Consider the following 22,502-nt stretch of genomic DNA (forward strand, 5'->3'; position numbering starts at 1 on the left):
GAAAACATTAAGTTGATCGATACTCTTTGGTGTAGTTTGCTTGAACATTCCAACATACCCATTATAGCTCAAGTTACTTTTCCAAAGTAAAAGATCTAAATCCGGGGAGATGTCTAATATCGTATTTCCGATACATACCCAATTTGAAGACAACATTCACCGCGTAAAATAAGTACTTCAGCCTATAATATACATTCGGGACACAAATCGCCAACAAACGCAATTTTCAATGCACGTTCTCTGCCGTGGAAAGAAAAATAAATTATTTCACGATTTTTGAATAATAAATCCGTGGGTGAAAAATCAAATCATCACACCATTACTTTATAAAAAGTAAGGTCTGATGTGTTTCGGATATTTGTACCACATTTCAAACGCGTTTAGGATTAAATCATCGATAGAGAATAATTCATTCTGAAACTCGTATTTTCGATTCAATTTAGGAAAAGGATTTAAATAATATTCTTTTGAAGCTTCAATAGTACTTTAAATTAGAAACATTAAGTTGATCGATACTCTTTGGTGTAGTTTGCTTGAACATTCCAACATACCATTATAGCTCAAATTACTTTTCCAAAGTAAAAGATCTAAATCCGGGGCGATGTCTAATATCGTATTTCCGATACATACCCAATTTGAAGACAACATTCACCGCGTAAAATAAGTACTGCAGCCTGTAATATACATTCGAGACGCAAATCGCCAGCAAACGCATTTTTCAAATAAGCTAGCACGCTCTTTGCTGTGGAAAGAAAAGGAAGAAAAAAAATCTCTCTCCCTATTTCTGGATGACAAATCCATTGGAGAAAAATCTAAGCGTTCGCTCTACTACTTTATGAAAGGTAATAAAAACTGTGTAAGAACCTGGAATCGATTCCAGGCTATACGCATTTTTAAGCTTCTCTAAGTGCCTGGAGAAAAGTAAACACAAAAATGAAAGACCCCTCTTTACTTCGATCAATAAACAATAATAGTAATAAAAGGAAAAGGGGGAAGTAAAAAAAAAAGTTTCCACTCTTCATCCATTTTCGAAACATGGAACAGTTTTTATTTTGTTTGTTCGCTTTTAGCTCTTTTTGTACGAGAAAACAAAGCGTTCTAGGAGAAAATGTAAGTAAACATTGATCATAAGTCCAAATGCTTTCAGTGAGGTGAAAAAAAAAGAATAGAGACAATTTTTATTCCAGAGTTTATATGTTTGCAGACAAAACCTGGGATTGGTATGGCGTTTTATTTATCAATAATAACACTTGAAAAAAATCGTAAGATTGAAATCGATATTATTTTTTTTATTTATTTCATTTATAAAAATAGGTTAAAACAAATCGCAAAATCAATCTGGCTGGTTGAAAAATCCTTTTGTTAATATTTTTTTTTCGCCTTTAAGCATATTTTCAAAGATACTTATTATTGACTTCTGAATTAAAACGAAATTCCCAACATTTTCATTAAGTTTGCAATTAGTTAAAGACTAATTAAGCGACTGTAACAAAATCCATTTCATCTAAATGGCCGCTAATTGATTCATTAAGTTTTATGAATTGATATATGAAAATTATGAAATGATTTAAGTTTTGAATTGACCTTAGTTACAAATTGATTAATGTATTAATTGGTTTATTAAGTTATTAAATGATTTGTTAGAATATGAAATTATCTAGTAAGTTATGAAATTATTAAGTAGTGATATGATTCATTAAATTTATTCTGATTTGATTCAACAGAATAATTCACCCCCCCCCCTTTGTAACTTCAAGTCCCACGTTCCTTTTATTTTCACTTGTTCTAAGAGTAAGCAAAACCCCAGATTATAAAATATAAATTAGCTAATAAAAAGAAAAATTATTTTGAAATGAATTCCCTTGTTTTTGAGTTTGAAAAATATGCAGTTCTTGAGATTTAGGAAAATTTAGAAGCATTGTTTCAAATCGTATACTCTTTCTTTAAATAAATTGCAAGATGGGTTCATTTCATTATAACATTGGATAAATTTTATGTAAATTTTTTTTTAAACGTATGCATTTCTTCTCCTATTTAACTCCAAGCAGAAAGAAACTAAAGATTTATTTAATAGAGATTTCGATATTGATGCTTTAAAATCATCGCTTTTCAAAGAAAAAGTTATACTTTGCAATTTTAAAATTTGTTTCGAATATTTCAGACTTCAATTTAATTTACTCTCGTATTTTTCTTTAAAAAAAATAATCAATTTCACGATACGATAGAGCCATCCATAGCACTTTTTAAAACGAAATTCTAATGCATAACTTATGAATACATAGATTAAAGTAATATATTTATCAAAAATGTCGTTTTTATTTCAATTTCACAAAATAAATCTGCTTTTGATTTGAAACATACTCATTTGCTGTACAAAAATGTTGAGATTTACTGTTTCCATCAAATATTCTTTCTAAACAACGCCAGCGTATTAAAATTTATGCCATTTTATACAGCATATAAAAACTAAATCATAGCATTAAAAGCAAAGAAACATTGCGAATAACCATTTAAAATTTCCATTTAAATAAAAGAGACCATTATTCGTTTTTCGAATCTTTGTATAAACAAAATACTCCAATGATTTCCTTTTGAGAGGAAAATAAATATTTGCATTGAGCAAAGAACAAATTTAATTTAGTGGAAAAACTTGAAGTAGAAATAAACAGATTTTTAAATGTATCTCACAAAAATTTAATTAGTTAAAAATAAAGACTCGCTCTTGCAGATATTTTTTTTTTAAAGCTTCATAGCAAAATTCTGCAAGGATAAAAAAAAAAAAAAAAAGATTTTTTTTCTTTTCTTAATAAGATAATAACAAAAGAACTAATGTAATTAGGCATTGGTAAAGGAGAACGAGAAAGATAATTGTCAGAACAAATATTTTCAAGAAAAACTTTCTCTAACAAATAAATTTTAAAGGCTAACTCAGATTTGAAAATAATTAAGCTTAATTTTAAACATATTGGAAAAAAAAAACGCATAGATAACTTCGAGAAAAAGGCAAAATAATACTGATAAAGATAGGTTTGATAAAACTTAAATGATTAGCGGGGGAAAAAATTCAGCTATATTTTAAACTGCAATATTTTACTGTCACCAAAATCAGAATCGGTTAGACTGCGCTTAACGTAAACGACGTTAGAAAGAACGTAAAATTTAAAATCTCTTTCACGTACATTGTTGACGTTATAGCGGCGAGTATGAAACATGATTGCTCTATAGTATGAGCAGTTTTTTCAGAACGTATGCACAGAACAGAAAGAAAGAAAAAAAAGAAGAAAATAGAACGGAACATCATGAGTAGCTTTTAATCGCTAATGATCGAATTTTCAAGTAATAGGACTCAAACTTAATGGCTCACGAGTGTAATATCAAATATGCTAATGAAATAGTGCAAACGATATTTTAAGTTGCAAAAACGCACTTTCTCTGAATAAACATACCTTTTTTTTTTAATTCATTCAAATATAACTTAACATAACTGTCCATTAAACTTATTTTAGTTAATTAAATCATAAAATTCAAGAGGGCAATGTAAATTTAGTCTCTGTAAAAAATTCTTTACTTAGACGAACTTTTCAAGATAATTAATTTGATTAATTTATTAAATAATCATTTTATTTTATCATTATTTATGAATTTACTTCAATAAAGTTTTATTAATCATTTTTTTAATCATTATTTATGAATTTACTTCGATGAAGTTTTATTAATCATTTTTTTATCATTATTTGTGAATTTACTTCAATATATATATTTTTCAGATAATTCCAAACACAATACCAGACAAATTGCTTAAAGAAGAATAGATTTATATCCCAGAAGGTAAGCAATTTTATTTGTTTAGTAAATTTTAAAGTAATTTATTGCTTTTGGGAGAAATATTTTTTAAAACATCCGACAGTATATTCAAATAACATTTCTGGGTCTATCGCAAAATGAATGACAATTTTAATTTATAAAGCTTCCGTTATGCCAAAATTAATTAATTTTAAATCCATTTAATAAATTATTGAGATTACAAAGCATTAAGACAACGATTTTTAATATTATTATATTAAGAAGTTTAATCTATTTAATATTTATGATAGATAAATCATAAAATATTGAAGGAAAGAAATTCACTTGAGATATTTAATTATTTTACTTATTAAAAGGGTTAAAAAAAATGAATAAAAACCATAAAAAGAGGAGACGTATAAAGTTAATTTACATTTAATTTCATAAAGGAGAAAATAATTTTAATTTGTTCTTACTTTAAATAATTCAAACATAATTTCAAGTGGAAAAAAAAAGTAAATTAAAAATTAGTTCGTTATTTCATCAAAAGAAAATATTAAATGTACTTAAAATCAATGCCACAAGATGAAAATGTTAAATAACTTTCGAGCGAAATTCACGAGATATAATTTTTTCATTGAAATGAAAATTAATTTAATTATTTTCCAAACTGAATTAGTTTTTTTTATATGCTTTATTAGTTTAGTCGTCTTTAAATGAACACAACTATAATCACAAGTCATTAATTTTTGAATGAGTTTCATAAAAAAAATTTTTTTTTTAATTTAAGGATGATAAAATAAGATTTTCTTTTAATAAATATTAAACAATTTATTTTAACAATATCAAAAAAAGTTTTTATTTTTAAAACTGCAATAACAAAATGAAGCATGCAAATATCGCTATTTTAACTCAAATTTTCTAACATAAAAATAGTTTTTATGAATGTTATTTCTATTTACATATAAATCATAAAAATAATCATTATATGATCATACAATGAATCTTACTTTTAATAAATAATGATATATTTTATTAACGATAATATTATGCAAAATTGCTTAGAAAGAAAAAGCACATTTTCGCTTCGATTTCGGAAGTACAATAACAAAATGGAATGACAAATAAACAGAACTTCCAACTTTTTAGACAAAATTGTTATTTTTATCTATTATAAGAATAATGAAATGAAATATTAAATATATTTGAATAAGAATGAATTTATCTAAATTATTTAAATGAGTTACGCGGTATGCTTTCTATAAGTATAACAAAAAATGTTTTTTTTCATAAATATTAATTATGCAACATTATTTTGAAAAAAATATTAAAACACTTTCAAAAAAAAATTATTTGACTTCAAAAATATAACAACAAAATAGAGTACGCAGATAAACATTATTTGATCGCGACATTTCTAACAAAATAATTATTTCTATGAATGTCGATCTATCTTATTTATTTTTTATCTCTTTGTTATACAAACATTAAACTAACGGAAAAAACGATACTGATTAAGCTTCTTTTTTATTCTTTAATGTAAAACTCACCGTACCCAATAATCATACCGGTAAAAGGAAATTTAAGTAAATAAACTCTTCGATTCAATGTGGAAGTACAAACAGAAGAGTTAGGCAATTTAACAGTCGAGGTTTACTTTTTATGATCGATATAAATGGGTTTTACAAATTCTTAATGATTGCCCACAGCCCGCGCTTACGGGGAGAGGAAAAAGATCAAAAATACGGGCTGCTTCCTTTTGAAATCAGGGATTTAAAGACTACAAAATCGTTTTCCAACTTTTCTTCTTTTACTCTGCCACTAAGAAAAAAATAAAATGTTGCGCAAAATATAAAACAGCGGATATAAGAAAATTAAGAAAAGGAAACTAATGTCCGTTCTTGAAAGAACGGGAATAAATTATCCAAAGAAATGTTAAATAATTTTAAGATAAAACTCGGCTGAATGAAAATTACTTTTAAATTTCACGATATATATATATAAAACAAAGGAAAATTACAGATTAATGAAAAAAGGGGGAAAAAGAAAATTAATAATAAAAATAACAAAAACTGGGGGGGAGGGAAATCCGAAAAAAAAAGGATAGAATTCTTCTAAAAAATCCGGAAAATAAAAGATATAATATTTTCATCAGCCCACACGTATATATCCGTAAAATCCCGTTTTATATCCGTAAAAAAGAGTGCTTTCCAATATTGTATCAATATAGCCAAAGCAAAATATATCAATACAATAGTGTGAGTTAACAGACAATAGTTTTTGGGGATATAATCGTGTGGGCTGATGAAAAGATTATATCTTTTATTTTCCGGATTTTTTAAAAGAATTCTATCCGTTTTTTCAGATTTCCCCCCCCTCCCCAAGTTTTTGTTATTTTTATTATTAATTTTCTTTTTTCCCCTTTTTTCATTAATCTGTAGTTTTCCTTTGTTTTATCTTCATTTTGAACTTATTTTATGAGTTCTATTTACTTGCAGCTTATGAGCAATAAATGAAACTTATTGTTTTCCTTAATCTTCTTCGTGTTTTTTTGTATTTATTTAATATGTTATATATATATAATATATATATCGAACTTGTTACGTCAAAAAAAAAAAGATTTTTATATAAATAATTTATACATATATCATCTTAATGTTAATTTAAATTCTTACTTCGAATTTTTTTCGAAATAGAAAATTACATTTTTTCGGAAAAATCACAACGTAAATTTATTGTAAACCAATTCTTTTCTATTTAATGCTTAATTATTTTCGTCTTACTTTTAAAAATAAAATTATAATTGTTGTATTTAGACTTATAGTCAACTATCAATACAATCATATTTATTAGTAGAAAGTTGAAGGGACGCTTATAATTAATAATTAAATAATTTCGGGAAATAATTTCGAGATAGCAAGTTCAGAACTAAATATGTTCTAAAAAGTAGAAAAATATATTCTAAAATATTACTCTAAAAAGTAAAGTCATGAAACATAAGAATAAACTACTAATAAATGTGTATGAAATGATAGTTGACTATAAGCCTAAATACTACAATTATATCTTACTTTTAAAAATAAAATTATAATTGTTGTATTTAGACTTATAGTCAACTATCAGTACAAACATATTTATTAGTAGAGAATTGAAGGGACGCTAAAATAATTTCGAGATAGCAAGTTCAGAACTAAATATGTTCTAAAAAGTAGAAAAATATGTTCTAAAATATTACTCTAAAAAGTAGAGTCATGAAACATAAGAATAACTACTAATAAATATGTATGAAATGATAGTTGACTATAAGTCTAAATACTACAATTATATCTTACTTTTAAAAATAAAATTATAATTGTTGTATTTAGACTTATAGTCAACTATCAGTACAAACATATTTATTAGTAGAAAATTGAAGGGACGCTAAAATAATTTCGAGATAGCAAGTTCAGAACTAAATATGTTCGAAAAAGTAGAAAAATATATTCTAAAATATTACTCTAAAAAGTAGAGTCATGAAACATTATAATAACTACTAATAAATGTGTATGAAATGATAGTTGACTATAAGTCTAAATACAACAATTATAATTTTATTTTTAAAAGTAAGACAAAAATAATAGTATGCATTTAAATAGAAAAGAATTGGTTTACAATTAACTTTCGTTGTGATTTTTCCGAAAAAATTCATTCTCTATTTCGAAAAAAAATTCGGCATAACAAGATTTTGAGAAGAAACCTTTCGACATAGGAATTCAAATTAACATTAGGTAAATATATAATGCCAAGGGAAGAAAATATTTTTTTGACATAACAAAGTTTTTGAGATATCGAGAATATACAAAATTTGATTTTCTTTTAACAAATGGTAAACAATTTCTTTAAAAAATATAGATTAAATTTTAAATGAGAATACTTAATTCTAGAAACATAATCACAAAAATGGCGTTCGCAAATAGACATCATTTCATCTCAACATTTTAATCAAAAAAATTATTTTATGGATTTTTTTTTTTAAAAATCTTTTTGCAACACAAAACTAACGGAAAAAACGATACTTAATAGCTTTTGTTTTTTAATTCTGAAATGTAAAACTCACCGTTCCCAATAATCATACCGGTAAGAGGAGAAATTAAAGTAAATAAAGTCCTTCGATTGGATGTGAAAGTACAAACAAAAGGCAATTTAACAGTCGAGGTTTACTTTTATGATCAATATAAATGGGTTTTACAAATTCTTAATGATTGCCCGCAGCCTGCTCTTACGCAAGAGAAAAAAAAAAAAAAAAAAAAAGACGAAGAACAGGCTGCAACGTTTTGAAATCAGGGATTTACTGACTGCAAAATCGTTTTTTCCAACTTTTCTTTTTTCTCGGACTCTTAAAAAACGAATTAAATTTTGTGCAAAATGTAAAGTAGAAATTAAAAGTTCTCTTTCGAGAAAACAAAAAAAGAGAATAAATAATTAACAAAAGAAATGTTTGGTTTCTTTGAAAAGCTATTAAATGAAAGTTCGCTGTGCATAAATTTTTGCCAAGGGTTCAAAATTAATTATTTGTCAAAAGAATTAACATACCAACTTTTAAGAAATCAATATACCCACTTACAAATCATTTCTATGTTATAGCTACTTAGCTTTTGATGAATTATGAAGGGAAAAAAAGAAAGGTTATTAATACTATATAAAATATATGTAGTTACCAGTAAAATTTATTATGGATCAAAAACTCAATAGCCTATCAAAATTGACAATAATTCAATTTTTAATATTGCAAATTAATTAAAAAAAAAATTCTTTTGTTATTTTAGTCAGGTGTTTTAACTCACTTTTCACCAATCCCGTCCATTATTCTGTGCACCTGCATCCCCCCCCCCAAAAAAAAATAATAATAATTCCGGCAAAATTTAAAAAAAAAAAAAAAAAAAAAATTGCTTTTCCAAAATTGCATCAATATTCAGTATTAACAATTTAAAACTAAGAAATATATTCCATCTACGAAACTGCTCATTATTTCTAAATTAGCTAAATAATATAATATTTGATCATTTCAGCTCGTTTACATTTTGTATTTGAAACCTTGTTTACACTGCGTAATTAAATATTGATTTTAACTGCATAAATAAATAGTGATTTTTAAATTAACTTTTTTTTTTATTTAAATGTACTATATTGCAATTTTTCGGTCAATAAACTTCAGTTAAAAGCAACCAAGTAAATCGCGTGATCAGTAATAAATAAAACCGTTTTTTTTTTTCGATTAGAAAGTTAATAAAATTTGTATTATTGTTTAGGAAAAGAGTGGAATTATATTTTGTTTTTGTTTATCAAAAGAGTTATTGGTAACATTTAATAACCGAAAGAATTGTTTTTCTTAAAGAAAATTGGGAAAATATATCAGAGGTTTTACCTAATAGTTAGGCTTAAACTGGTTTTTTCTTCCGTAATTTGAAATTCCTGTACCAAAAAAAAAGAAGAAAAAAAGCTGGCTTTTTATTTTTTTCTGAATATAGATGTCTAACTGTAATTATAATTGTTAAAAGGAAATACACTCGCAGAGATGCCAATTCAATGTTGACCATAATATCGGTACCTTTAACCCTAATATGGCACAACTCTCTTGAACCTTAATAAAGTGTTAAATTGAAACAAGGTTTCGTTCAAGATGAGCCAATCGTGCTTTAGAAATACGATAATATGGTTTAACTTTACACCATATGAAAGTTGTAATAAATTTGATCAATACTAAAATTTCACTGGTCCAAAATTTCCATAATACGAGTAATAACTCGTAAATCCGTTTTCGCTATGTAGAAATATTAACATCTATGGCGAATATCGGTATTAGCTCACTTTCTTATGAACCGGCAGTTATAATGCATTAATTCGGATAATAATCAGAATTAGACGGTCGGTAAGCCATTCATTGACTATTCGGTTAATTTCATAAAATTAATGGAAAACGGTTGTTTCAGTTTAGAAATCACTATTCACGACGATACTTGAAAGTGCTTCTGAGCGAAACTTGAAAGTGCTTCTAACAAACATCTTTCATTTCCCTTATAGTTTTTTTCCCCGATAACTAAATCGGTTTTGATTTTTTTAAATCTCACCTTTCTCGATAATAATTCGTCAGGTAATGATAACATTTTTCATTTTTTTGTAATTTCCTCGTTTAAATAATAAGAACCTATATGAGCAGATTATTTACTTCCTTTTTAATTACTGACTCCAATGCTATGATAGCAGAACAACCTGCAACACAACTTTAAAAAGTTTTCCGCAAGTTCTACTGGTAACTAAACACTAATTACATTTATTCGGAAATTCGGTGATTACTGATCATTTCTCTCAAAGCGATAAATCGATTTTTTTTTAAAAAATGTCAGCAAATTTATACAACATGATTTGACATGCGTTAAATAGGATCATTCGCTATTAAAGTACCTCAAAGCTGTCTGGCCGTATTGGTAGTTATAACACAAACGGTCGTTCTTGTGCTATCTCCGATCACGATGAATTAGAATTACAGACGAGCGATTCCAAATTCACCTATCATCGAATACATCAATTATTCAAGGAATCCTTTTGCGTGATCCACTAACAAATCCACCTTTCTATGTCGCAGAGTATTGTTTCCCGCGACATAAATTGAAAATCCGCCGATCAATTCCGCAGATAAAAGCGAAACACAATGAAAACGAAATGACAAAATTCGCTACGATAATCGCTGTATTGAAGTTTCATTCTGAATTCCCGTTATTACCTTGCAAGAGAGGGTGGTTTGCATTCATCGTCCAATAATCCGATAAAAGGAAGAAACTATCTGCTTTCCGACACAACGCTTGTAATTTAGATCTCAGGATAGATAATCATAACAATTATTATTTTAAGCGCAGTTTTCCGAAGATGGTATTGAGCAGATGGCCTGGGCTCTTGTTTAGATTTTGCGAGTAAAGGGATCGGCGTTGGTTTCAAAAGAAAAATGCAATTACTGCAGTCCGTGTTCTGCAACTGGTTGATGAAGGCGAACATGGAGAGTCTTGATTATTTTTAAGAAAATATATTTCCAATAATACGCTATATGTCTGAAATGAATGCAAAACAGAGAAGCTCTTAAAGGAAGGAGTAGTTTTCATTTAAAGAACATTTTCGATAATTCATGTTCATTGTTTTAAGAGATGCGGGTTGATTCAAACTTCAGTACTAGTAACAACTATAAGTAGCTAAATATTGAAATAGATTGCCGGCTAATAATATGAGTTGAACAGAATCAGATTTCAGTAACTATAAGTAGCTAAATATCGAAATAAATTCAGAAATAAACGAGATAAAAAATAAAAAAAAGAATCATATTTCAGTCTCAGTTGATTACCTCAATACCTAGATTCGATTTTTTTTTAAAGCAGATAGATCTTGAGAACAATTTGTGAAATGAACAGAAACCGACTTCAGTCTCAGTAGTTAACAAAATATCTAGAATCAATTCAGATTCTTAGAGCAGATGGATTTTAAAAGCAATATCTGAGATTAACAGAATCATATTTCAGTCAGTTGGTATACTGAATATCTAGAATAGAAATAAATTTTTAAAGTAATATGTGGGATGAGCAGAATCAGATTTCAAGTAACTCTAAGCAGCTAAATATCGCAATAGATTCTGCAATAAGCGAGATAAAAAAAGAATCCTATTTCAGTCTCGGTTGATTAACTCGATACCCAGAAACAGACTTCAGTCTCAGTTGTTAACAAAATATCTAGAATCAATTCAGATTTTTAGAGCAGATGGATGTTGAAAGCAATATCTGAGATTAACATAATCATATTTCAGTCACAGTTGATATACTGAATATCTAGAATCTAAATAAATTTTTAAAGTAATATGTGAGATGAGCAGAATCAGATTTCAGTCTCAGTAGTTAACAAAATACATAGAATCAATTCAGATTTTTAGAGCAGATGGATGTTGAAAGCAATATCTGAGATTAACATAATCATATTTCAGTCACAGTTGATATACTGAATATCTAGAATCGAAATAAATTTTTAAAGTAATATGTGAGATGAGCAGAATCAGATTTCAGTCTCAGTAGTTAACAAAATACATAGAATCAATTCAGATTTTTAGAGCAGATGGATGTTGAAAGCAATATCTGAGATTAACAGAATCATATTTCAGTCACAGTTGGTATACTGAATATCTAGAATCGAAATAAATTTTTAAAGTAATATGCGAGATGAGCAGAATCAGATTTCAGTCTCAGTTGTTAACAAAATATCTAGAATTAATACAGATTATTTGAGCAGATGAATGTTGAAAGCAATATCTGAGATTAACATAATCATATTTCAGTCACAGTTAAAATACTGAATATCTAGAATCGAAATAAATTTTTAAAGTAATATGTGAGATGAGCAGAATCAGATTTCAGTCTCAGTAGTTAACAAAATACCTAGAATCAATTCAGATTTTTAGAGCAGATGGATGTTGAAAGCAATATCTGAGATTAACAGAATCATATTTCAGTCACAGTTGATATACTGAATATCTAGAATCTAAATAAATTTTTAAAGTAATATGTGAGATGAGCAGAATCAGATTTCAGTCTCAGTAGTTAACAAAATACATAGAATCAATTCAGATTTTTAGAGCAGATGGATGTTGAAAGCAATATCTGAGATTAACATAATCATATTTCAGTCACAGTTGATATGCTGAATATCTAGAATCGAAATAAATTTTTAAAGTAATATGTGAGATGAGCAGAATCAGATTTCAGTCTCAGTAGTTAACAAAATACATAGAATCAATTCAGATTTTTAGAGCAGATGGATGTTGAAAGCAATATCTGAGATTAACAGAATCATATTTCAGTCACAGTTGGTATACTGAATATCTAGAATCGAAATAAATTTTTAAAGTAATATGCGAGATGAGCAGAATCAGATTTCAGTCTCAGTTGTTAACAAAATATCTAGAATTAATACAGATTATTTGAGCAGATGAATGTTGAAAGCAATATCTGAGATTAACAGAATCATATTTCAGTCACAGTTGAAAAACTGAATATCTAGAATCGAAATAAATTTTTAAAGTAATATGCGAGATGAGCAGAATCAGATTTCACTCTTAGTGGACTCAAAATAAGTTTTTAGAGCAGATGGTTAGAAGAAAGAAAAACCAGTATATGCTTCATAGCAAAATGCAATATCTGACCGTTTTCTGAAACTGGTCGATAAAGGCAAGTGAAGAGATTCATATGCTACATATTTGAGATGAATGTTCTGATCTGAATTTGAATGAATGCGTGGAAGCTCTCGAGAAAGCCGTAGCTTTCGGTTTATATCAATTTTTGAGAAAGATAATTTAATCTCAAGTGTTTTCTATAAGAAGAACAACTTAATTAATAAGATATCAGCAATTTCAGTAATAAATATCAGTAATTTAGGTTGATTGTTTGAAGTAACAGATACGTGAGATAAGCAGAAACGAATTTGAATCTCAGCTAGTACCTACAAAGAAATAAATAGTTAAAATCGAAATAGGTTATCAAAATAGCTTAGAAAATATTGAAACGAGATAATAAGAGGGATAACATAGTACTTCCGCTCTTGCATAATTAAATTATGCATTAAATTTAATCCTATTTTTTATTTAAACTGTTAAAGATCCTTTTAATAATTTAATATTTAAAAAAACGCCCAAAGATAATGTCTTTATATTGAAAAAAAAAACTAAACTAAAAAAACAAGGCGAAAATATATTTTTGATAAAGAGTCATTAATTTTCCAATAGAAAAATTGACTTATACCAAAGGAGAGGAGAGAAAAAAGTGTTGAGAGGTGAAATTTTTTCCCAATATTACCATACGAAAAATTCATCATAAAAATGAAAGAGTTTTATTTTTTTCCTTGTTCAAGAAGACAGGTGGAAGTTAAGTCTTATCGAAGCATGCAAATTGCAAAGCCTTGTTGCAATCGTTGCAAGAAAACATTTCGGCATTGTTATCCACTGAAATCCAGCCTCATTCAAACGCATGGAGGGAGAAAAAAATTCCTTTTTCAGAGCAGATAATAACCATAAAAGTGTAAAAAGAAATTTAAAACTCTCCTTTCGAAAAATCTCGTCCGAAAATTTCCCAGGCTTGTATTGCCAACAAGAGTGGCTCATATGCCTCCACCCCTCACTGCCAGCTGTTGGTTGTAGTCAAGACAGACATCTCAAGTTAAAAAAGTTGAGGTCAGGTGGAAAAAGAAGAAAAAAAAGGACCCCCTCGTCTTCTTGGAGATGAATAGTACCCATTAGAAGAAAAAGATGGCTCTTTTCATGGAGCTATTGCAACAGCTGTTGCCAAGCTTCTTGAAACCAAGTCCGTCATCCGCTTGCATTTAATCCCTCTTATTATTATTATTTTTTTTCCCTTCTTTCCATTCCTCCATCCCTCCTGTTCGCACCATCTATTTATTTTATCTTTGAAATAGTCCTCGGTTTCTTTTCTTTTGGGGAGTTTGAAGCCTAAAACCGCATTTTGAGTGATGGTCTGTGTTCTTAATCCTTTGGAGACCACAGAACAACTAGACAATGTTGCACGCTAGAACTTTTTTTTAATATGTATATGTAGATTGCAGATAAATTATGCTTGTTTCTGTATTATTATGCGAGAAAATTTGCTATAAAAATCAATCTCCATTTTCTTTATTAGAATAGTTTTCAATAGGCTAGATTTATAGGATTAGACTAACATTAGTCAGTTTAGATCAACGAAGTCAGATTGTAAAATGGCAACGAACTGGTTGAAAAATTGTAGATTGGACGTGCAAGGTTTTTAATCGAAATAGAAATTTATTGCTAATAAACAGGCAATAAATTATTAAACCAAATTATAAATTCCATTAAGTTTAGTTTTTATTTAATTTTTCCATTCCACAAGAATTTTCACTTAAAGTTAAAACTTATTTTTATAATTTTTTCAACTAAAATGGAGCAAAATATTTATCATTTTTTTGTCATAGTAGTCACGTTTAAATGAAATTAATCGCACAAAAACTATTTTAAAATACGAACTTTTTTTTCTTTCATAAAAATTCTCCACTTGCGTCCTAAGATAGTATTTCATAATAGGGCTAAGATTAAATATGAAAAACAAAAAAACCTCAACAATCCTCCATAGCGTGTGGAAATGCATTTTACCCTGATCTGTTCCTCTTGGCCCCTTCGATTTTTTTTTTTTTTTTTTTGTTCTATTTTTCATTTTTTTATTTCTCTCTCTCTCTCTCGATTAATGTGTTTTTTTTTTTTAAAGTTTTGTTTCTCAATCTTATTTTTCCTTTTTTGGTGGCGACCTTACGTTTTATATTTGAAATCACATTGTTTCTACTCGTTCTCATCTGGCACGTCTTGAAAACGGGCGCCTATTTTTGAGCTCTTGAAAACGTCGACCATTATTTCCAACTAGTGCATTTTTGAAGCGAATGAAGTTATATTAATCAAGCAACATTTCACGTTATTTTTACTTCTCTTTACTTGAAATTTAAATGAACAACAAAAAAAAACTTTTCCTCGGAGACATAATAAATGTAACTTTAAAAGTGTATTAAAATTGTCAAACTGAGACACTTTTATAAATTACATATTCTCCTCGCCCTCTTAATTACATACGACAAAATAGGATAAACACAGATCTCTGGAATTTAATTACAACATTCAACTCAGATAGCATCAGTCAATAATTAAAAGGAAACTATTCATAAGCTCTTTTATGTAAAACACGTGAATCATAAACAAGTTGGAATTCTAAGTTAATGTATTTATTCCCCATTAATCTTTCCTTTCCAAACTTTATTTATGTCGACTACCTACAAAAGCCAGAATTAATGTAACCGAAATTTGAAAAACAACACTTTTGGAGAAGAGAAGTAATTGAAATTCTTCTCGCGAAATGAAAAGATCTGGCATAAATGACTTGAAAGCTTAATTGCATACCTGACAATTTTACAAAACACCAAAATGGAAATTTATTTTAAACGGTTTGAAATGAGTAGTCACGTGAATCACGATTGGCAAATTAATATCACGATTTGCAAAAATTTAATCTTGCTTTTCTCCTGAATTTGTTTAATGTTATTATTCCAAAATAAGATATTGCATTTTCCTTTCAAAGAAACTGTTTCAATAAACATTTTTATTTGTAGATAAATTAAATGTCCATTTTATTATCACGTCCGCAATTCTCTGAATGCAATTAATAAAAAGAAAAAACACTTTAGAATTTTTATTTTTATAGCCGTCGTTGAACAGGCCGCCCCTATTTAGGGTTTACGACTACCTATGTTCAACTCTGTAGTCTCGTAATTTTGAACCCAATCCAGAAGTTAAGGAAACTCCTGAATCAGTACCCGTGTTTCCCAAAGTGTGGTACGTGTATCCCCAGGGTTACGGGAACAGTTTAGTGGGGGTACGCGTTCTAATGCGAAATATCTTGCAACAAACGAAAATTTTAAAAACTTTTATTTTAAAACAAAGCGAAGCCATGAAAATTTATGATTACGTATTTTTCTACTGGCTGTTTTTGGCAGTGTTAACAGTGAATAATTAGTGGTGTCAACAGCCAGTTGTGATTTTTAATTTTTGTGCAATTTTTTATAGTAAAATATACATTCATTTCTTTATTAGTGGTACACAGCGTTACAAAAAATTTAGAAAGGGTAATTAAAAGTCATACATTTGGGAAACACTGCCCCAGAAGTGTGATTTGTTATGGGAACATGGGGGACTTTGTGACCCGCCAGATTCTACGTGAGCCTGTCACCATTTACGACACGGGGAGTCTTCAGGCGGGGATCAAACCCTCGACCTCTTGGACACGGGCCCAGTGTATGGACACTTAAAATCTTATTAAGAAAAATAAAATTAGGTCAAATGTATTTAAATATTAAACCATCATTTTTTATACCACAAGTAAATAGAAAAGGCATTTGCAATACATTTTAGTATGATTTACAAATATGAAGAGAAAAAAAAAAGTTTAATTCAAAACATTAAAATTTTGGCTGTTTGAAATTTATGTTGCTTAGTTTTGAAGTAAAGTATTCAATTTATTACGCAACGGGGTTTAATTTTAAGGCTATTTCTCAAAGGCCCTGTCGTCACACGATATAGCGATTTTTCCCCCGAATAATATGCTGTTTTCATAAGTGCTGTGAGTTAGCAATAGCTACTCATGACAGCTAGGCTAAGTTTAGCCTATCTAAAACCAACGCTGTCTATGCTTATTCTGAAAGTGACCCAAAACGTCAATAATGGAGAAAAGCCATAACTAACAGTATTGTGAAAAGGAAATTAAAAACTTCCAATGCTGCATTATTGGGGCTCATAACAATTTGCAAAAAATGAGAATAAATCAGTGTTTTTTATAATGTTTATCTAGGTAAAAAAGGACGCTAAATTGGCGATTTTTAAAAAAAGTTTAATAACTTTTAAAACATAAAAGTTATTAGTCCGATCTAAAGCCCGGATAATTATTCACGGAAAGCTGATAAATATATTTTAAAATCGCCCCTTTGCTTTTAGTGTGAGATACTTAAACTGTGGCTTTTTTATTTTCCTTCGAGACACATCTTCAAAAAATCATGTTAAGATCTTTTGGCTAATTTAAAAATATCGCCAACTGCTCAAAGGCGTTAAATAGTTAAAATAAACAGCTTAAATTAATTTAAGAGCTATCGAGAAATTGCTGATCACCATCGAAGAGCCCAATACTTGATCCAGCAGTTCCTGCGTCTTCTGGATTAGGTTCAAAATTACAAGATTAAGGAGTTGAACATTTGTAATCGCAAACCAGAAATTGGGTCGGCTGATCAACAACGGTTATAAAATAAAATAAGAGGCGCAAACTTTCGATCGCTCTCCGGACCAAACGATTGGGACCATATTTCCGTGGTTGCTGTAACCCCCTTCCCCATATTTTGAGGGTCAAGTATCTGAATCCCGTTTATAATTATGGTATGTTTATTCGGAGAAAGAATGCTTTTTTTTTAATTTTTTTTAATCAAATTTCGTAACTTAAAATGTCGTCTGCACTAATTAATCAGCATATATCAGATTAGACTCGTGAATGACTAAGTTTGAATAATAGTAGGTTAAAATCCAATCATTACATCAAAAGTTATTTCGGATAATTCGTTCTCTTTTTTTTCCCGCACTGTACACCGTTTAAAAAGAGGATAAGATGAAATTAAAATACATAAATAAATTCAGTATTTATAAGAATTTTAATGCATAAGCCAATGCCATTTCTTTGTTTGTCAACGCAAAGAAATAAAATGTTTTATTACTACTCTTTTCTATTGCTTTTTCTAATCCCATATACATAATATCTCTCTCATCTCTAATAGCAACAATTGTGAATACTAATCTTTTTATTATGATTAGTAGAAAACATTTTTCTTTTTTACTATTTTCAGTATTTTTCCATTTAAAACAAATATTGCTTTTCCAAGATATTTTGATTTCCTCGAATACACACAGCAGTCATTAATAATAATGATGCAGAGAATGTCATTAAAGCTTACGATAATATCGATTTTATGAATTATGAATACAGCAATAAAGACTTTATGAATACAGCAATAAGGATATTATTGATCAAAAATAAAATTAGAATAATGGAAAAAAAATAACGAAACTTTTTTCCTCAAATTAATCGAGCTTTTACTTTTAAATATTGTGATATGCAAAGGAAATTTATAACTCATAAATTAAGTATTTTTTTTAGATTTAGATGAATAAGTCTTAATCTTTAGTTTAAATTAGATTTAAGAATGACATATATTTTTTATTTATTTATATTACGCAAAATTAGAGTAAATCTCTGCCTCATTTTCTTTTCTAAATTTATATATAAGAAAGAGTAAACGAATGTCTTGTTTATTTATTACTTTTATACTATTACAAAAGCCAATAAGACGATCACTTCTTTCTTAAATCAATCAAATGGTATAATTGAATACATAATAATTAACAAAATAATTATTAATGTTTCATTATGAAAGTTGCAAATATAAACTGCATCAGTTGAAGTTTGCATAACTTTTAAAACAAATATAACTCAATGAAGCTTTGAAGTTTCTATTTCTTTAGGAAAATTAGAATCAAAAATTTATAATACTGACGTCTCTAAATCTGATACCGATATTTCATTTCTAATTATTTTATTTATGAAATGTTAAGGATGTAACGTAGTGGGAAAAAATCGATTTAAAACAAAAATGAATAGCTATTTTTATAATTTATATAAACAGTAATCCAAAGAAAAGAAGGGGTACTTAGAACCCTTTCGCAAGAAAGATTGTGGTTCTCAATTATTTTTGATTATGGAACCCTTGATCGACAAATCACTACTTATTACAAATCACTTATCACGCTTACAAATCATTTATTACAAATCACGTTTACAGTTAATATTAATCACTAATTACAATTAATTGTAAATATAGTTCTAACTCGTGGAGTATACTCGTAACTGCCGCGGTACCTTAGGGTTCTACAACTTTTGAGAACCGCTGCTAACATAGACCACAAAAAGACAGTGTAAAAATTTGATTCCACCCGTAAGAAATTCTAAAAAATATGCAAAATTTTACAACATATATTTTAAAATAAAATTCTAAGACAATTTTTACAAAAAAAAATTATTTTAATTTTTTCTTCTTCAGCAAGTTTTTATTACTATTTTTTTTTTATTGAATGCTTTTTTTCAGCTGTAGTTTGATTCAGGAAATTTTTCAGAAAGTTATTTTTGAATTACCCTGTTATTTATTTTTTTTCATCACCTTGTACTTAAGCATGTAATAGAAATATTAGAAACGAAAAATATCAAATAAAAAAAAGAAAATTATTCCTCGACTTATGCTCTGGGATATTCTTTCATATTTTCATTCCTCCGTTACTAAAATGATTTTTTAAATTCTATATCCCTTTCATATAACTTTATCAAAAAGTATTTTCCACTTCAAATAAATAGTGTGTCCACGGAAAAAAATAAAACCATTATTGGCTTATAGCTTTTCAAAGAATCCAAACTCTTTCACTTAAAATCTAATCCGTTCCATTCCCAAATCTTACATATTTTCTGTAAAAAATAAACAAATAAATAAACGCAAAAAAGACGAATTCTTTGAGCAGCTAAAATGGACTAAGTACAATTCAAAATCTGTAAGTTAAAAAAAAAAAAAAAAAATATTTATTGCTGTTAAGAATAGGAGTTAAAAATCATTTTGAGATTGTGCGAATTTCTATCAACTATAATGATGCTGGTCACAGTTAAAAAAAGTTTTCCTAAAAATAGTCTCTTCAGCAGTGCTGCAGACGATCGTTAATTTTATTTTTATTAGTATTTAACAAAAAAAAAATGGCTTACAATTTAAAATTTCTATGGAAAAGTTTTTTCAAACAATGTAACTGCCTCAAGTCAAAACCGTGTTTTTTTTTTTTTTTTTTTTTTAAATTCCATATCTATAATTTCAACGCCATTTGTCAAAAATTAGTTACATAGTTACAAGCTAAGCTTGCAATACTGAAACATAAGTTTTTTTCATAGAAATTTGTATGAAATAAACTCGTTAGTATTTTGTTAAATGGATTGATTTTTTTAATAGCATTTACTTTTATCTAGAAACCTATGAAATCGAGTATTAATAATATCTAATTTTATGAAGGCCATCACACAAAAACTTATTTGATCAATCAACAGTTTTAAAATTTATGAAAAACAAATTTTATTTATCTATTTAACATATCAATCTTTTAACAGTTCAATTATAACAAAACGTTGCTTTGTTTATTATTATCGTTATAGTCAAAATAATTGCCAACGTTAGTGTGTAAGTTGTTTCTGCTAAGTAATAATTATAATCGATAGTACTTTTCTATTTAAGTCTGGAGGCTGTCTAACTAGAATTTTATTCGATGCAATTTAAATGTTTGATGTTTTTTTTTTCATTTCGTATAATTAAATTTAAATTAAAATATATTTTTATTAAATATTTAGTCACGATGCTTATTTTTTATTTTTTCAGATGAGACGGTTAATTTCTTCTTGAAGGAAGGAGGGAAAAATGTGAAGGAAAAAAAAAGTATCTGCTTACTGTTAAATTGGGTCAGTAAAAAATTATTAATTTCTAAAAAAGTTTTTTAAAGGGAAAAAACAAAAAAGATTCAATGCACAGAGACCTTTTTTGTCAAAATTAAATATTGACATTGAAGACAACTCGAGACGTTGGGATAAGACTTAATGCTAATGCCTATATGCTAATATGTTACGTAATGTTTGCTTTAATACATCCTTAATTGGTTAAATACACGTTTTACTAATTGATATATACATAAACCTACTTTTTAGTACTTTTTTCATTTTAAGATTGATTATAAACCCCGTATTTAATTTTTTACTTAATTTTGAAAATTAAAGCAATATCTCATTTTCCTGAATAACAAAATCTATCTAAATCCAAAATTCTAACTAGTGCTCAAACAAAATGTTCCAATTTCTACATTAATGTTAAATTTTTTTTTAATTCTCTATGGTAATATTCGGCCAAGGAGAAATAATACATCTTAATATTTCTGAAATATCATTAAAAGCTTACACTTTCTAGGAGATAAATACTCATTTTAATTGAAATTATTTTAAAATGCTTGCAACTATCTATTTTTTGTAATGCAGGATTTAGAAATATAAAGTTGTAAGGTGACCATTTAAATTGCGTATCTATATTCGTTTCGTAAAGCATGAACTTTCAATATTCATTTAAAACACAAAATATGGCAAGATATTCACAACCCTATTTTTATCAACGTTCAAGGTGAAACTGTTTATTTTTATTACAATCAGTTCCTCAATATTATTTCCAAATAGGTATCTCAGAATTTCTACTAGGCAACAACAATATCTGATTATTTACATGGATTTTAAATCAAAAACGTTCTCCTGAACAATTTGAAATTGTGGTTTAAGATAATACCCTAGCACTTCATACATATTTTCAAACAATTTGTAAAGCTAAGTCCCTCTTTATTCACCTTATTTAAGTTTATGAAAATTTGGCTTTCAAGGGGACTGGATATTTTCAGAACACTCTGCGTATGAAACTTTGAACCGACACTATCAAAAGTGAACCACCGTTGGACCATAATGTATCTGCCTGAATCATAATATAACGCAAATTTGTAGCAACTTTAGTAAGGCGTTAAATTGTAGCGTGTTACCATATAAGTTGAACTAAATTATCGTATAATCAAGCGTAAGCACGTTTGCAAATCTGGTTCAACTTAGCGCCCTATTAAGGTGCAAATTCGCACAATATTATGGTTTAACATGTCACGATTGAATTCGTCAAAAACGGAAAGAAGTATTTTATTCATTTCTATTTAACTTTTTTTTTTGTCAAAAAATAATTTTTCTTGCATTTTATAAGTCGGTTATTTTATTAGTTGGTAAAAAATTTAGTTAAACATTATTAACCCTTCGGCGGTGAAAGTAACAAAGTTGACTGATTTGTATTACAATTAATGTTCAGCTCCGATATTACTTAGATAACTATTTATACTTTCCAAATGTGATAAAATTTATTAAAACACTTATAAATAATGTCAGTAAAGTTAGGTGCCAAAAAAAAAGGCAGAAAAGAAGAAGAAGAAAAAAGAAGTAAGAAGGAAAACGTTCTTG

The 22,502-nt window shown here is 27.8% G+C and overlaps 1 protein-coding gene and 1 long non-coding RNA gene across 5 annotated transcripts in view; one reads left to right on the forward strand and one right to left on the reverse strand.

Moving 5' to 3' along the window:
- Positions 1-22,502, reverse strand: part of Ssdp (Sequence-specific single-stranded DNA-binding protein) — a 264,699-nt gene that overhangs the window by 99,890 nt on the left and 142,307 nt on the right. The gene's annotated exons all lie outside the window — the stretch shown is intronic.
- LOC107445774 (uncharacterized) overlaps positions 1-22,502 on the forward strand; it is a 57,193-nt gene that overhangs the window by 28,744 nt on the left and 5,947 nt on the right. The window contains exons 2-3 of the long non-coding RNA XR_006225810.3: positions 3,768-3,828; positions 20,854-20,933. This is a non-coding gene — a long non-coding RNA (uncharacterized LOC107445774). The remainder of the gene's footprint in view (positions 1-3,767; positions 3,829-20,853; positions 20,934-22,502) is intronic.

Source organism: Parasteatoda tepidariorum, chromosome 5 (genome assembly GCF_982258835.1).
Source record: "Parasteatoda tepidariorum strain Cologne lab strain chromosome 5, Ptep-v5.0, whole genome shotgun sequence".
Classification (NCBI taxonomy): domain Eukaryota; kingdom Metazoa; phylum Arthropoda; class Arachnida; order Araneae; family Theridiidae; genus Parasteatoda; species Parasteatoda tepidariorum.